At 39.3% G+C, this 18,622-nt stretch overlaps 1 protein-coding gene and 1 long non-coding RNA gene across 2 annotated transcripts in view; one reads left to right on the forward strand and one right to left on the reverse strand.

Annotated features, from left to right (window-relative positions):
* LOC140197725 (uncharacterized) overlaps positions 1-7,420 on the forward strand; it is a 40,273-nt gene extending 32,853 nt beyond the window's left edge. Inside the window, exons 2-3 of the long non-coding RNA XR_011886001.1 lie at positions 5,045-5,192; positions 6,935-7,420. This is a non-coding gene — a long non-coding RNA (uncharacterized lncRNA). The remainder of the gene's footprint in view (positions 1-5,044; positions 5,193-6,934) is intronic.
* Positions 1-18,622, reverse strand: part of LOC140197724 (alpha/beta hydrolase domain-containing protein 17B) — a 92,971-nt gene that overhangs the window by 24,506 nt on the left and 49,843 nt on the right. The gene's annotated exons all lie outside the window — the stretch shown is intronic.

The raw sequence follows: 18,622 nt of genomic DNA on the forward strand, positions 1-18,622 counted from the left end.
GACTCACGCCCACTGAGTGCAGCCAGGGACTGGGAAATGCATGTTGATTTAGGCCAGAAACTTACCTTCCGATCTGAAATTGCAACACCAACCTGCGGCCTGACCAGGTCCTTTGGTCCAACTCTTGTCGGTGCGTCTTTATCATTTAGCTGACGGTCCCCTGGGAGGATGCTGTGGATGAGACTTACGAATGGAAAAAGGCTGAGATATGCCAACCTTGCAGTTGAAGCAGAGGAGTGAGGCTGGAATGTAAAAGTGCACCCAGTTGAGGCGGGGTGCAGGGGCTTTGTAGCCAGTTCCATCGTAAGGCTGCTGAGGGAAGTAGGAGTCAGAGGGCAGGCCCTAGGAAGGCAATCAAAGCACTTGTTAACGCTGCTGAAATGAGCAGTCACTGGCAGTGGCTGAAAAGAAGGGACGCTGTCTGGGATGCCAAGTGATGATCTAGAGACTAACCATGTCACACACACCCAGGTCTGATCACCCTGTGGTGGGCCTGCCTCGGCTGAGGGTGTCTTGTGATAAAAGGCCGAAACACCCAATGATGTCGAGGTACACAACTGAAGATGTGTCGTAATGGTAGTAACATCATCTAGTGGTCATCTTTAAGAACTACTTCCATTTAAGTCCAGTGCAGTGCAGAAACTTTAGGGATTGTAACATCTAGTCCTATTAATCAAACTGACTCCTCAAACCTTGTCCCAACAATCAGCAACCACAGGCTCCTCTAAGCAGCTGCCTAGCACTCTGAAAATTAAAATAAATGATGCCCACAAAGCAGGAGAAGGCTATAAAAGGATAGCAAAGCGTTTTCAGGTAGCCGTTTCCTCAGTTTGTAATATAATTAAATGGCAGTTAACAGGAACGGTGGAGGTCAAGTTGAGGTCTGGAACACCAAGAAAACTTTGAGAGAACTGCTCGTAGGATTGCTAGAAAGGCAAATCAAAACCCCCGTTTGACTGCAAAAGACCTTCAGGAAGATTTAGCAGACTCTGGAGCAGCAACACCCACACAAATATGGTCTTCATGGAAGAGTCATCAGAAGAAAACCTTTCCTGCATCCTCACCACAAAATTCAGCGTCAGATGTTTGCAAAGAAACATCGAAACAAGCCTGATGCATTTTGGAAATAAGTCCTGTGGACTGATGAAGTTAAAATAGAACTTTTTGGCCGAAATGAGCAAAGATATGTATGGAGAAAAAAGGGTGCAGAATTTCATGAAAAGAACACTTCTCCAACTGTTAAGCACGGGGGTGGATCAATCATGCTTGTGTTGCAGCCAGTGGCACGGGGAACATTGCACTGGTAGAGGGAAGAATGAATTCAATTAAATACCAGCATATTCTGGAAGCAAACATCACACCGTCTGTAAAAAAGCTGAAGATGAAAAGAGGATGGCTTCTACAACAAGATAACGATCCTAAACATACCTCAAAATCCACAATGGACTACCTCAAGAGGCGCAAGCTGAAGGTTTTGCCATGGCCTGCACAGTCCCCAATCTAAACATCATCGAAAATCTGTGGATAGACCGCAAAAGAGCAGTGCATGCAAGACGGGCCAAGAATCTCAAAGAACTAGAAGCCTTTGCAAGGAAGAATGGGCGAAAATCCCCCAAACAAGAATTGAAAGACTCTTAGCTGGCTACAGAAAGCGTTTACAAGCTGTGATACTTGCCAAAGGGGGTGTTACTAAGTACCGACCATGCAGGGTGCCCAAACTTTTGCTTCAGGCCCTTTTCCTTTTTTGTTATTTTGAAACTGCAAAAGATGGAAATAAAAAAGTAATCTTGCTTAAAATATTAAAGAAATGTCATCTTTAACTTTATGCCTTTTGGAAATCAGGTCATCTTTTACTCGCTTAGCTATTCACAGTAACAGAAATTTTGACCAGGGGTGCCCAAACCTTTGCAGGCCACTGTATCCATAGCTTACCCAAAACGTTTCAATTTATCTTTGGAATTTTCCATAATTTCAAGGTTCCCACTAACTTCCTTTGACACCACTCTGAACATTCTCCAAGTATATTAGGCACTTTTGCTCTGGACTGTTTCTTCCCACCAGAAGAAAGTTTTTCTACCTATTCAAGCTAATTTTTACGATCAAATGTATTAGTAATACTTTGTCCCTTGAGCTTGCTAAGCCATTTAATATCAGAGGATCCAACAGTAGTTTCAATGCTGCATTCCTGTTTTCTTGTAGTAATTTTTCTGCCCTTGCTTATCAAGAAGCTACCTCTGCTTCAAAAATATGAAAATATTCTGTCCTCAAACAATGGTGGAAGCCGAGTTCCAAAGGTTCTCCATCCTCAGGGAATACATTTTATCTCATCTATATTGAATGGGTGATCAATTGATTTTAAACGATGATTCCTAGCTCCAGATTCTTCAGCATGACAAGGCATATTGTACACATCCAACCTGTTAATTTGTCACTTCCCACTATTCCAAATGCCAGCAGATACAAACCATTCTTCATAAGACAACCTGTACTGTACACAACACACCTGATGTGGTCTCACCAATGCCCTTTGCAAATAAAACATAACATCCCTACTATTGCATCGTAATTTGCCACGTAATAAATCTTATCTGTCCGGCATACAAGCCTTTAATGAATCATGCACTAGTACACCCAAATCGCACTGCAATTCAGAGTTCCTCAATCTCGTTCTGATAATGTTTTTTTTTTACATTTTTCCTGCCAAAATGGACAATTTCACATTTTCTACAGTACACTCCCTTTGCTAGATCTTCATTAACTTGTAGTTTTTTGTAGCCTCCTTATTCCACCTCACAACCTATTATCTTTGTGTCATCACCAGGTTTAGCCACCTTCAATGTTTTCATTCAAGTCATTTATATAGATTGTAAATTTTTTTTAAACCCTAGCTTTAAAACCTGTGGCATATTATTCATTAAACCTTGCCAACTAGAAACAGATCCACCTTTTCCGTTAACCAGCTAATTTTTTATCCATACCTAAAATATTTTAAAAGCCTAAAATAGGTCACCCCTTAAACATCTTAATTTGCAGGGATACAAGCCTAAAGATAATACAAAGTCCTTGTCTGTTAAAGAGGAAAATCAAGAAAGACATATTACAGCTGAGCTGTTAGATTCAGAGCACATCTCACAGAGGGAAGTGGAATGCGACCATAATTGAAAACCGATGCATCAAATTAAAAGCACAAACTGTATTGTGGTCTCAACTATCCCTGAATCAAGGATTTGAATTTCTCAGTTCATTCTTTCTGTGGCAATCTTCCTCACTGAAAAGGAAAGTTTAGTTGAAAAACAAGGAATATATTGTACTGGACAAAAATACAGATTTGGAATATGCCACTGAACTGAATGACGAGAAAAAAGGGAAGGCCAAGTTAAATATTTGGTAAAAACTTCACGCAATGCCAAAATACTTTGCAATGTAATGAAAACATGGCGTCCATTATCTAGGTGAGTAAAGCAGTGCTTTGTAACAAGGATTACTGTCCACTCACCTCCCCTTAATCAGTTTTTTAAAAAAAAAGCAGCGTATATGTCTTAAGCATAAAATTCTTCAAAACTTGCTTTCGGGGAGTGGGGAGGGAGGGGAGACGAAAGGAACAGAAGGCACTAGTAGATGCTTTGAACGTAATTCATCATCCAATAAACTGAAGGATGGCTGAACTCTGTCTCACTTAATACAGAAAAATCGCAGTTTCAATATTTTCAATAATCTCCTCCCTCAGCAGCTTAACTGGGGAAAGGGAATTTCATTGCCCTTTGTGTACAGTAAAGCTTCTTGGCATTACCACTAACAGGCTGCTTCTAATTTTCTTATGTCTCCGTAAGAGGAAACAGAGGGCATGGAAGGAGAGATCCTGAAGGTCCTGTTCATCAAGCCTTCTTAGTTCCTTATAGCCACTGACCTAGAAAGGAGTATGCTTTACTGTACATTCCGCCATACTTCACAGCACATTGAAGCATCACCATTTGTCAATATTTTGGCTTTCCTCAAAGCGATGAATCAAATTTTGTTTTACTACATAAGTTGACTAGAAGGGTTGGAACTAGGCTATACTATAGCTTATTGGCAAAGCTGTTTAAAATAATTGTTTCAAGAATACTAGGAAAATCTAAATAATAAAATTTCCCCTGCAATTTTTGCAGATATCTATTGAAATGTTTATAAAAACCAAGTTGCAGGCTAACAGGAGAATGTTAATGTTTTCACGAGATTGTATTTAGATGAGTTGGACAGTCGAGGCTGGAGTTTAAAACAGCTCTTGTATGTGCGCAATGCATGTGCAAAATGGAGTTTTCAACTATCAATTTTAGGTGGTCTGAGAAAATGCAATTTAAGATATTGGACACAGCCTGCGTAGAATAGACAAGTCAAACATGCGTGGAGGCAGTGGCATAATCATGACACAAAAGCATTTAACACAGCCTACAGCATTGTATGAAATAACTAGGAATCCACCCTTGCCAACTTAACCAAATGTTCGTATTCTATGCAAGCAAATAAAATTTTGCACTGCAATGACAAAGGTCATTGACAAACGGGCAGATATTCAGCATTTATATCTGGAGTTAGTGTGTGCCAGATACTTTGGGGGGGGGGGAACTAAATACACCATTTAGTAGGTCATGACATCAGCATGTATAATACTGAAAAATTTACAAACCTTTAAAGATGTTTGAATAGAAACTGAACTTTTCAATTTGCATTTATATAGGATTAGTGACCTTGGGATATAAAACAAGTGGTTCAAGCTAATTAACTTTGAAAATGTGAACTATAGTAACGTAGGAATTTATGGTGAATTTAAATACATCAAATTCCACACAAAAGGATAAATGTTTTAAAAAAGCCATTTTAGTGAAGCTTGATACTCTACTCACGTTACACTTATGACTGTGGCTAAGCACAGCTCCAATGCCATATTAAAGTTTGCAAATGACACCATTGTCATTAGTGGGAGGAGCTAAGACAGCACCAGAGGGAGTGTTCACACTCATTTGCTGAATTCTTCTGTTTAATACCTCCTTTTTTTCTTTTCAAGGTGGCTGGGACTCTATTGGAGTCCATGAAGTACAGCTGCACTCACACTGCGGTTCCACGTTGAGGTGTTTCCCACTTCCAGAGCTCGCTGAGTGGCCTAGTGCTTTTGATATCTCCAGGAGTGGTCTGGACGACCTGCGCCTTTGGGGGTATGACCTTGGAAGGCCTGTGTGAACAACTCGATTCCTCACCAGTGTGGCCAACTGGAACGTTGCGGAGATCGGAACATCAAAACTGTGACTGTCTGAGGCGTTCCCTCTCCCTCCCTCTCGATGGGGTTGGAGTGGAGAGTCTGACAATCCTCTAGTTGGGAGAGCTTGAATGAGCAACGCTTCAGGTTGCAGCATCAAAACAGTGATCTGTTGGTCTCCCTCTCGCTGTGGAAAGAGTGACATCTCTGTGTCCCTTGTTAGTGAGAGAGAGCCTATGGCATGTCAAAGAGCTGGGTTATGGATTTCAGGTCATGGACTCTTTGGAGGTTTTGCTATTGCTTGCTTGGTGGGTGGTGGGCACTGATGTTTCCTGCTGAAACAAGTGCTGGGGGGTAGGGGGAGGAGTGTTGATGATTTGCTGCTGTTGCTTATGTTTGGGAGAGAGATGGGAGGATTTGGGAGTCTAACTTTTTTCTGTCATTCTTTGGGGTTTTCTTCTGTTTCATGGCTATCTGTGAAGAGTAAGAATTTCAGGTTGTATACTATATACATTCTCTGATATTAAATGGAACCATTGTCCCATTGGCTAAATCAAAAGGTGGTGACTAATTGCATATGGGACAGAGATTGAAAATCTGGCTGAGTGGTACACAACAACAACCTCACTCAACAGCAAGAACAAAGCGTTAATTACTGACTTCGGGAAAAGGAAACCTGAGGTCCATGAACCAAATCTCATTGGGGGAATCAGAGTTGGAGTGTAGAGTATATTGACTGGCTGCATCACAGCCTGGTTATGGAAACACCAATGCCCTTGAACAGAAAATCCTACAAAAACTAGTGGATATAGCCCAGTCCATCACAGATAAAGCCCTCTCCACCATTGAGCACATCTATACGGAGCATTGTCACAGGAAACCAGCATCCACCTTCAGGGACCCCACCACCCACCCAAGTCACGCTCCGTTCAGGAAGGTACAGGACCCTCGGGACCTACAGCACCAGATTGAGGAACAGTTATTACCCCTCTTGAACCAGAAGAGACAACTGCACTCAACTGTTCCCACAGCCTATGGACTCACTTTAAGGACTCCATCTCGTGTTCTTGATATTTATTGCTTATTTATTATTACTTTATTTGCAGTTTGTCATCCTCTGCAGACTGTCTGCCCCGTTGGGTGCCATCTTTCATTGATTCTATTATAATTATTGGATTTACTAAGTATGCCCACAAGAAAATGAACCTCAGGGTTGTACAGTATCAGTATATGGTGACATATGTACTTTGATAATAAATTTATTTTGAGCTTTGGAGCTAAATAGGGCAAAATACTTGCCAATACACAAGACTTGAATTATCAGCCTCCTCTTCAAAATACTAACATCTTCTATTCCCACTTGAGAAAACAAAAGGGACCGTTGTTTAACCTTTCAACTGAAATACTGTAGAACAGCTCTTCCTTTGTTCTGCATTAGATTGTCAGTCAATTAGTATAAAAAGCAGGCATTCTTCTCAAAAATTAGAGGCAACCAGTTAGAAAATTTAGTATTTGAGTGACGGTATAGCAAGAACATTCTAAACTGAATTCCTCTTTATAAACCACGAGCACTATAGACAATTTTACAATCACAGTTAGCGGAGCCTAGGAGGGTTAATGGCACCTAACGGCGACTCCTCTGCTTGCATCTTCGGAAACAGCTCCATTTCCATCTTTAATATCTCTGTTTTTCCTTTTCAGGGTTCTTTTGAAGACCCTGACCTGGAGTTACACGCTGACTACAGTTCTTTACGGGAAAGGGACCCACTTTCAGTGGAGGACCGAGCTTTCATGGCAGGGGAAATCTGAGGTCAGAGTCCGAGCAGAAGACCGGTATGTCGGGGGAGATGGAAGATCTAAGGCTGTGTGTCCAGACTCGGAAAAAGCAACACAACGGACTTTTAACCTTTGTTGTTTGTTATGTCTCCCCTCTCTCTGTGAAACAAAAACACCTCTTTCTCCCTTATTAGGGACAGAGAGAGAGAGCCTGTGGTATGTCGATTGCCAGGTGAACTATGTAGTCATTGGAGTCTATGTCTTTGCTGTTGCCTTGCTCACACTTGAGAGCTTGGTGGCGGGTCAGGAGGGAGGGGAGCTGGGGGGTGCTTTGGGGTTCTAACATTTAACTGTTGTTCATTCTTTAGGGGCACTCCTCTGTTTTTGTGGATGGTTGTGAAGAGAAAGCATTTCAGGATGTATATTGTATACATTTCTCTGACATTAAATGTACCTTTGACACCTTTGATTGATGGATAGCTGAATTCTGCCTTGACAGCAGTCACAGACTCAATATCATCTGGACCAGGAGAGGCAGAGTACTGATAAACCTTACTTATGGAATGGCACCATATGTACAACTGCTGTTTCTGATCATTACAGATTTACCCACGAATTATTGAAGGACTTATTTTAAACGGCTTTACAAACAAATTCCAATTTAAACTATAGGTATCAATGTATCAAAATTACACCAATTTTTATAAAACAGAATTTGAATATAACCGAGGAAGCAGGTGTTGACAAACATCCAGTCAAACAGGATGATGATTCAACATGTTCACATATATGGCAGGGAGTACGGCAAAACTTGTTCCTCCTTACAATCACTTCACAATTTTATCTGCGACAAGTAGGAAATGTCATTTTACAATGAATTGAAAATAACAGTAATTATCACCCGCCCATTATCGTCATGGCCTTACTGAAAGAAGTACTGAAAAGAGGTTAAAAAAAACCTTTATTCTTACACAGAAGCAGGTTATATGAAAGGCAAAGGTTTTGAAAGGTTAATATGGTAAATTGATGGTATTGAAAAAAACAGCCACCTTTTAAGGTGTAGCAGACAAAGGTTGCATTAACTACAGGACTGATCAACTGAAAGGAACCATTAGTGATACCTTCACAAAGTAGTAGGTACAAACAGGATACTATCAGCTAATAGACAGTGATGCAGTTGATACAAGAGGAGATAGGCAGGTTTAAAGCAAAGCAATAAGGAGGTAGAAATAACTGGCAATAGTCCTGGCATTGTCAATAATGCCTATTTCCACAAACAGAATATTTTTCCAACAAATGGACCTTCCAATCACAGGGCTGGCAAACCCTTCTGAGGGTGTGCCCAAAATGGTGATAATCCACTAAAATAAAAACTAATTTGAGCAGAGATTGCCCATGATTAATAAAACATAATAATTACAGTTTTTTTTCCTTAAAGGGCAAGTCCTGTTGCTTATTTACCCGAATTCATTGTTTTTCTATTAACATAAGTATTAGAGACAGATTGAAATAAATGAAGCAGTTTAGAAAACCTGTTCAAATATTAACATTAATCTTTTGAAAGACAATTGAAAATAACCTCATTTCTAAATAGTATTGTTATTGTAACCATTTACTCTCCAAATACTGATGTGTACGCTAGATCATCCAACATCAAGTATTCTTACAACACAGCTAGTTGGCTCCAAGCCAATGTGAGCAGTTTCCTGTGGAAAACATCTCACTGCTCTTGGGTTGTAAAAAATCATTTTCTGCTTCATTTGGCAGTAAAGATAATAGTTTTTTTTATGGATAGGGTTTAAGGAAAGAATTGATGGGCACATGCCAAAAAAATTGATGCATCTGCCATCTTGGGCACATGTGCCATATCACATGGCAGAGCAAAAACATTATAAAAGATATTCACAAAACATTACTAATTTAAAGAGAAGCTCAGAATCAGAATCATTATCACTGGTTTATATGATGTGAAATTTGTTTAGCAGCAGTACATAAAATGACAAAAATGCTATCAATCACCAAACTAATAACAAATGTAATAATATAGTGCTCATGGACTGTTTAGAAACCTGATAGTAGAAGAGAAGCTGTTTCTGAATTGTTGGGTGTCTCTCTTCATTCCTCCCTGATATTAACAAGAGGGCATGTGCCAGATGGTGAGGGTTCCTTAGTGTTGAATGCCAGCTTCATGAGACACTACCTCTTACTTTGTGCAAGACCAAAACATGTGAATTAAAGTGGCCACCTGAGTATTACATCTATCACAAATAGGATTAATATTGATTAAGATACAGGCTAATTTATCCTTTGACGTATGTGCCCGATGCACTACACTGAACTGTATCAAGGAATGATGGACACAAATAGATGAAGTATTTACCAGATGAAAAATTTCACTACATTGATTATCTGAAAGTAACTCTTGAAATTCCAATTCCCAGGCAGCTTTAGTTTTATCGTTAGATATCATTCGTAAATTCAATAACCATTTATAAATTGTAGCTATTAATCTTTTTTGGAGTGGTTTAACCTGGAAAAGGGTATCTATTATATTAGATGGATAAGCGGAGGGATAACTTAGAAGCAAAGTATGTAAAAAATTCCTAATTTGTAAATATCTAAAAAAATGTACATTGGATAAATCAAATTTATCCGCCAGCTGAATAAAAGACATTAAACAATCCCCTATAAACAAATCTGAAAAAGTTATTATTCCTTTGGTTTTCCAAATTTAAAAAGCCTGATCTAAAATTGATGGTTTAAAAAAAGTTACGATATATTTCACTAAAAAGGACAAAATTATTTAATTCAAAAAATCTGCAAAACTGAAACCAAATTCGTAATTCTTAAAAGTTAGAGAGCTTTTGGAAAGATGTTTTTAAAACCTTATCAAACGTGCTAGTTCTGGATTTACAACCAAACTTACTTACAGCTATTTTTGGGATTATTCCATCGGAAGCAGGATATACTCCTGCTTCCGCTCAACGGATGATAGTCTTTTCAACCTTACTGGCTAGGAAAGCTATTTTACTTAAATGGAAGGACCCTAACCCTCCTACCGCCTTTTATTGGCTTTCCTCTATCATGTCCTGTTTAAGTCTAGAGAAAATAAGAAGTCGGACATTAGATAAATCCTTTAAATTTGAAGAAATCTGGCGGCCTTTTATTCAATATTTTCATATGATCTAATTTTTGTACTGATTCTCTTCCAGCTATTTTTTCAGAACCTTGGATTTGATCTGGGAGTCTCTCTTTTCTTGGTTTTTCTCTCTGGATGGACTGCCCAGTCCTTTTTATTTTCTTCTGTTTAGAATAGTGGTTTTTTTTTTAAAATATACAAATTCCTAATAGACCTTCCTTTCTTCATAAATTGATAAAAGGAGAATGAATTACATTCTTTTTTCTGTATTATACACTCTATATCAAATTTATACTTTGTAGATCAACACTATGTGTTATTCTGATATTGTTTATTTTACCTTCTGTATGTACTGTTATTGACATATATACCAGAGATATTCTCCTCCCGCTTGTATACACACTTTTTTTTAATCAATAAAAAGACACTACCTCTTGAAGATTTCCTTAATGGTGGAGACACCTGAAGAGACATCCATTCGCAAAGGTATAGGTGCTTCAGAGTAGATGGCTGTGCCTTACAAAGGCGCCGTCTATCATGAAGGAACCCCATCACCCAGGACACGGCCTCTTCTTATTGTTACTATCAGGTAGGAAGTACAGAAGCCTGAAGGCACACACTCAGTGATCCAGGAACAGCTTCTTCCACTCTGCCATCCTATTTCTAAACGGACATTGAACTCATGAACACTACCTCACTACTTTTAATATTTTTGTACGTATTTTAACTTAACCAAAAACCCCATTTCCAGAAAAGTTGGGATATTTTCCAAAATGCAATAAAAACAAAAATCTGTGTTATGTTAATTCACGTGAACCTTTATTTAACTTACAAAAGTACAAAGAAAAGATTTTCAATAGTTTCACTGACCAACTTAATTGTATTTTGTAAATATACACAAATTTAGAATTTGATGGCTGCAACACACTCAACAAAAGTTGGGCCAGAGTTAAAATAAGATTGAAAAGTGCACAGAATATTCAAGTAACACCGGTTTGCAAGACTCCACATTAAGCAGGCTAATTGGTAGCAGGTGAAGTATCATGACTGGGTATAAAAGTAGCGTCCATCAAAGGCTCAGTTTTTGCAAGCAAGGATGGGTCGTGGCTCACCCCTTTGTGCCAAAATTCGTGAGAGAATTGTTAGTCAGTTCAAAAGGAACATTTCTCAATGCAAGATTGCAGAGAATTCAGGTCTTTCAACATCTACAGTACATAATATTGTGAAAAGATTCAGAGAATTTAGAGACATCTCAGTGCGTAAAGGGCAAGGTCAGAAACCACTGCTGAATGCGCGTGATGTTCGAGCCCTCAGACAGCACTGCCTAAGAAACCGTCATGCTACTATGACAATTATAGTCACCTGGGCTCGGGAGTACTTCGGAAAACCATTGTCACTCAACACAGTCCGTCACTGCGTCCAGAAATGCAACTTGAAACTGTATTACGCAAGGAGGAAGCCATACATCAACTCTATGCAGAAACGCCGGCGAGTTCTCTGGGCCCGAGCTCATCTAAGATGAACCGAAAGACTGTGGAAACGTGTGCTGTGGTCAGATGAGTCCACATTTCAGCTAGTTTTTGGAAAAAACGGGTATCGAGTTCTCCGTGCCAAAGATGAAAACGACCATCCAGATTGTTATCAGCGAAAGATGCAAAAGCCAACATCTGTGATGGTATGGGGGTGCATCAGTGTCCACAGCATGGGTGAGTTGCATGTATGTGAAGGTACCACTGAATCTGAGGCGTATATTAGGATTTTAGAGAGACATATGTTGCCATCCAGGCGACGTCTCTTCCAGGGACATCCATGCTTATTTCAGCAGGACAATGCCAGACAACATTCTGCATGGGCTACAACAGCGTGGCTTTGTGGACACAGAGTGCGTGTGCTTGACTGGCCTGCTGCCAGTCCAGATCTATGTCCTATTGAAAATGTATGGTGCATCATGAAGAGGAGAATCAGACAACGGAGACCACGGACTGTTGAGCAGCTGAAGTCTTATATGAAGCAAGAATGGACAAAATTTCCAATTGCAAATCTACTACAATTAGTATCCTCAGTTCCAAAACAAAAAGTGTTATTAAAAGGAAAGGTGATGTAGCACAATGGTAAACATGCCTCTGTCCCAACTTTTGTTGAGTGTGTTGCAGCCATCAAATTCTAAATTTGTGTATGTTTACAAAATACAATTAAATTGGTCAGTAAAACTATTGAAAATCTTTTCTTTGTACTTTTGTCAGTTAAATAAAGGTTCACGTGAATTACCATATCACAGATTTTTGTTTTTATTGCATTTTGGAAAATATCCCAACTTTTCTGGAAATGGGGTTTGTATACAATAGACATATACTTAATTTAATTCTTTTCTCCTCTATATTTATCATGTATTTCATTGAGCTGCCACAAAGTTAACAAATTTCACAACACATGCTGATGATATTAAACCTGATTCTGATTAAACACATATGGAGGAATAGAACCATATTATATCTAGTGGGATCAAAAGTGGCTTATTTGAATCATAAGCAAATGGTAAAAAAACAGGTGGGTAAGAGACCTTGATCTTGTGATAGATCAAGACCAGAGTTGCCTGCTGACAGATTAATGCGGGAGTTCAGGGAAGTGAGAGAAATAAAATAACAGAAGCTACATGATGAGGGCAGCTAAGGTGTAAGAATACAAGCAAAGGGATTGTAAAATCTGCAAAATGCAGGGCTGCGGGGCATTCACAGCAGATCAAGCTGAGCTGTATTAATGGAGAAAGAAAATCTTCCCTCTCTTTAACATATCTTCTTTGGAGCTCAAAATCTCTTTCCCAATTCCAACAAAGTCTTCCACATGAAGCAACAAATTCCGTTTATCTTTCCACAGATATTGTATGCCTAGTCTCAAGGCCCCCCCACAAGAAATGAGAGACCAGTCTGGGTCTCGGCCGATTTTTCATCACTCTCAAAGAACTCAAGTAAAACAACTATTACAAGAAAGACAGGGTATGACATTCTTTTAATTACTGATCCTACCCCTGGTCTCCCATCTACAGATATGTAGACTTAAAGGATAAAGCTTCCTCATCAGGAGACCACAGTCAGTGTGGATTGGAAATAACACCTCCTCCTCACTGATAACACTGGTGCACCTCAAGGGTGCATGCATAACCCACTGCTCTACCCTCTCTACACCCACAATTGTGTGGCTAGGCACAGCTCAAATGCCATATATAAATTTGCCAGTGACAACTATCATTGGCAGAATTCAGAGGGTGACAAGGTAAGGTAGATCATCTGGTCGCAACAACAACCTTGCACTCAACATCAGCAAGACCAAGGAACTGATTGTGGACTTCAGGATGGGGAAGTCCAAGGAATACATGCCTGTCTCATTGAGGAACCTGGAGTGGAAAGGGTGAGCCTAGGTGTCAACATCTTTGAAGATCTATCCTGGGCCCAGCATATTGATGCAATTACAAAGAAGGCACGACAGCAGCTATATTTCATTAAGAGTTTAAAGAGACTTGGTATGTCACCAAAGACACTCACAGATTTCTACAGATGTACCATGGAGAACATTCTAACTGGTTGCATCACTATCTGGCATGGAGGGGCCATTGCACAGGATCAAAAAAAAAAGCTGCAAAAAGTTGTAAGCTCAGCTAGCTCCATCATGGGCAGCAGCCTCTCCAACGAAAAGATATCTTCAAAAGGCAAGGCCTCAAAAAGTCTGCATCCATCATTAAGGAACCCTACCACCCAGGACATGCCCTCTTCTTATTGCTACCATCAAGCAGGAGGTATAGAAGCCTGAAGACACACAACATTTTAAGAACAGTGTCTTTCACATCGCCATTTCTGAATGGACAATGAAACCATGCATTTTTAAACTAATTGTTTAATTTAATTTTTAACATACATTTCTTATGTTAATTTTTTTTTAAACACAAAAAACAAGTGCCAACAGTGCTGAACAAGAGGACTTACCCCACACTTAAAGGGGATATCTGAACCTTCTAGCACCCCATATTCTGCCCCACTGCTAATATGGTACTTAACGTAGTCAAAAATGAAAACAGGGCAACATTTATCAATCCACCGATTTGTTACCATCATGTTTAAGCTCCTTCAGGCTGGAGCAGCACCACTAATTTAAACAAATAATGAAACTATATTAATCAAAACAAATACGTTACCCATCCTATAAGATATCTTGCTGTTGAGTAATGAAAAGGTAAAATAAAGCGACCATCGAGCATGTTATCGTCCATAACCAGGGCTACACAACATATACATTCTTTAGCCGAACATATCCACAAAAGTTTTAGCTTTGTCAGGAGAATCAAATATCTTGGTGGTCCCATTGTAGGTGATTTTCAGCGCTGCTGGGTACAGCACAAAGTACTGGATTCCGGATTCTCTCAGCCGCTTCTTTACCTGGTCGAATTCCTTGCGTTTCCGAACAACGACTGCCAAAAATTATTGAATAAACATAAGCCTGGATCCCTCATATATTAGAGCCTGGGCATCAGTCCCACGGCATCTCGAAGCCTCCATCACTCTTCGCTTATCTCCGAAATTATGGAACCGCTCGAGGACAGGTCAAGGGCGTTGATCTGGGCCCGGTTTTGGAGCCAGCGTACGATGAGCTCTTTCCACTTTAATGCGTTCAGCCTTGGTTTCCAAATCAAGGAAATTAGGAAGCCAGCCCTCAAAAAACTTTGCTGGCTGGCTGCGTTCTGTACCTTCAGGTAGACTGATGATCCGTACGTTCTTCCTCTTACATCTATTGTCAAGATCATGGACATGGTCAGACAGGCTTTGAACTTGCTTTTCTAGCGCCCGGATGCAGCTTTGGGCTTGATCATCTACAGTCTCAACCGCGGAGACTCAGCCCTCGGCCTTGGTTGTTCTTGTAACAAGATTTTTAAGCTCCAATGTGTGGTTCTGGAGTGTTAGAGAGAGTGGACTCAGCTTCTCGTCCATTATCTTGGATATGTTCTCCGTAACTTCCTGAATTACTTGACAAAAAGCAGGATCCAACATGTTAGCATAGCTAGAAGCAGCTAGCTCCTCAGCCCTGGGCAAGCGCTCTGTGCAGCCATCTTGGCTGCCTTTTTAGTACTTTTCAATGTTCATGTTAACTCAATGTTCATGTTATTAAATCCGACACTTAGGCATTTAAAAAAAAGTTGAAGTGGATAGGTTTATATGCGAAATTATCAGCGTTGCGGAGCTGAGCTCAGCAAGGCAGACCTGTCACTGCACGGCCATCTTGAATACCAATTTTTTTTTTAAATTATATATTGCAATGTACTGCTGCCGCAAAGCAATATATTTCACAAACACATGTCAGTGATATTAAACCTGATTCTGATTGACGGTGCCTTTTTTGGGCAAATAGGGAGGAAAAATGCAGCTCTCCAATACTGGGGTGTGAGAAATGTTCGTTTGTGAACAGCTAACTTTTTCTTTTCCTGATTTGCATGCATGTTGATGATTACAGTTTAATGATTAGATTTCAGCAAAAGGCAACTTGAAAATTCTATGGTTTCTTTATTTCTTCTTAACTTGTGTTGAACGTGGTACAGCACAGTATAGGAAACGGTTTTCTGGCCCATAATGCCTGTGCTAACTACGATACCTATACAAAATAAACCTATCTGCCTGTACATGAACTTTTTCCCCTCCATTTACTGTACATTCGTACACCTGTCTAAATGCCTCTCATCATGTCAGCAACCTTGTAGCATATTCCTGGCACCTACCACCCTGTGGAAAAAACCTTACACTGCAAGACTCCTTTAAATATCCCTTTGTACAACATCCACATTTACAGTAGAGTGCATGCAGCCCATAGGATCAACTGTTACACAATGAGGCATGTATGTAAAGTAGTATTTTAAAGAAAAACAAGATTTTGTAACACCGATTGCATAATTGCATATTTTATGAAAAGCTTTTGCAATACAGGTTTAGATATTGAAATATGTGTTGCTGTATTCTTCTTTGCTTTGGTGGGAGGACACACTGTGGTAGAATTGTGGCATTACAGTGTTCCAATGGCAGTCTTGAAGTTCAAGTACATTTATTATCAAACTATGTATACTATATACACCCTAAGAGTCAACTTCTTACAGACAACCACAAAATAAAGAAACCCGTAGAACCCATAAAAAAAAGACCATTAAACACCCAATGTGCAGGGAAAAAAAATCATGCAAACAATAAAAGCAACAAATCACATTCAGAACTGAAATTCACACAAATCCAGAGCAACAAAGCCAGTCATCAATGCAGCCATTCTAGAAGCCCACGAGTCGCAGGCCACAGCCTCAGTTCGGCGCAAAGACAAGTAAACCTTGTACAGCAGCAAGCTGAACACTGGCCCGTCCCTCCCCTCCAACCCCAAACCCTTAACTTTTTAATCTGGCCCAGCACTTAAATCAACCTAACAGCAGATCGTTCCTCACTCTTGGACCCAGAACCTCAATTTTGCTCATACCTGACCTTTCTAATAAGGCCTAGCACTTAAATCAGTCAAATCTCGGCTCATTCCTCGCCCTCAGGCTCGAGAGTGAGATAAAACACAGCTGGTTTCAAATATTTGTCAAAATTTACTTAAAACAATCTCAAGTTACATCACAAAAATAATCCAGTAGGAAATGATAATGTAGTTAATTATAAAGATTATAACAATAATTAAAGTTCTTGAATGTTAGCCTCCAGTGCATTTCTACAGATTATGGAGTGGAGAACATTCTGGTTGGTTGCATCACTGCTTGATATGGAGGCTCCAATGGACAGGATCAATAAAAAGTGCAGAGGGTTGTAGACTCAGTCAGTTCCATCAGGGGCACTAGCGTCCCCACTATCGAGGACATCTTCAAAAGGCAGTGCCTGAAGAAGGCGGCATCCATCATTAAGGACCCAAGCCATCCTAGACATTTCCTCTTCTCATTACTATCAGGGGAGGGTACAGGAGCCTGAAGACACACACAATATTTCTGGAACAGCTTCTCCTCCTGTCATCAGAATTCTGAATAGTTCATGAACACTACTTTACTATTTTACTCTCCTTTTGCACCGATTTTAAACATTTCTTATTATAATTATAGCATTTTTTTAATGTATTGCACTGTACTCTTGTCACAAAACAAATTTCACAACATATGTTAGTGTTAATAAACCAGATTCTGGTAAATTATTAAAGCAAGAAAAATGTATTTTTTAATCTCCAAACGCTTAAGATCTGAAAATAAATTGTTGTTAATGAAATAATTATTTCCCTTCTAAATATAATTTTAAAGAGTATAGAAGAAAATGTAACATTTAGCCACAAGTGTTTTCCCTATATCAATATTGTATATTTAGATACAATGAATTTCTGAGATCAAATATTTTAGTTGGTAATATATCTACTTAAGTCAGTTTTGCCCTTCAGTTTGGTCATAGTTAGTCTGTACCTTAGCACATCTTCAACCCATATGCTTTTATTCCAAGCTCTCAAACATACATTGCTTTCAATGTTGAAGGCTTCAACTTATCCTTAGTAATCATAGCCTTTTAGAAATTAAATTTCAGGTTTACACTGTGTAGGGAGAAAGTGTTATCTAATTTCACCTTGACATGATGTCTAATGTTATGGTTATGCCTTCTTATTCTGGATTTCCCCACCAAAGGAAACACTTAATAATTTTAATTTTACCATTTAAAACACTTCTTAATCTTTACAAGCCTTCATGGCACAAGTTCTTCATAAAATTGATGTTTTCAGTCTTGGTATCTTTCTGATGAACTTACAAGACAAATCACTTCCAAGAAGGTTGTAAACAAAGCTGCTTTGCTTTGACAAATTTGAATCCCAGCTCAATTGAGATAATAGGTAACATTTCATTAACCTTGGTTTTCATCTGCAAACTTGGACAAACAACTTAGCCAAGTCATTAATACATGATGAAATTATTATATATTAAACTGAATCCCTAGAGAACAATACTCATCTTATTGAAGAATGTCCAGCTGCCTTTACCTGTACTCCCATCACCAAACCATTACCAAATTGCAATTTAGGGCAACTCGAAGCAGTTGGGTTTTTTGCCATTCATTATTTCCCTTCGAATCCCATTTCTTTCCTTCTGATATCCTGTTAGGACAGTACACAAGGATTCCTGTCCATCTGCCATTTAAGCAACTTGCTCACAAACTGCAATTTGCTTTGTCACACATGACTTCCCTTCACAATTCCCTGCTGACTGGCTCTTGCTAATCCAAATGACCGCTCATTGTCCATAATAGATTCCAGGAACTTGCTAAACCAGAAATCAAAGTCAGATCAGCTTTTTCAAACTGCCCTGTTACGATAAATAATGAAATGAATGCAATTTTGCAATTAAAAGGATACAGGTACTGAATCAAAACTCCCTGGAAACTATGCTTAAGGCATACTGTTACCATCTATCATTTTAACACCCTAGAGCAGAA

This window comes from Mobula birostris, chromosome 5 (genome assembly GCF_030028105.1).
Source record: "Mobula birostris isolate sMobBir1 chromosome 5, sMobBir1.hap1, whole genome shotgun sequence".
NCBI classification, from domain to species: Eukaryota; Metazoa; Chordata; class Chondrichthyes; order Myliobatiformes; family Myliobatidae; genus Mobula; species Mobula birostris.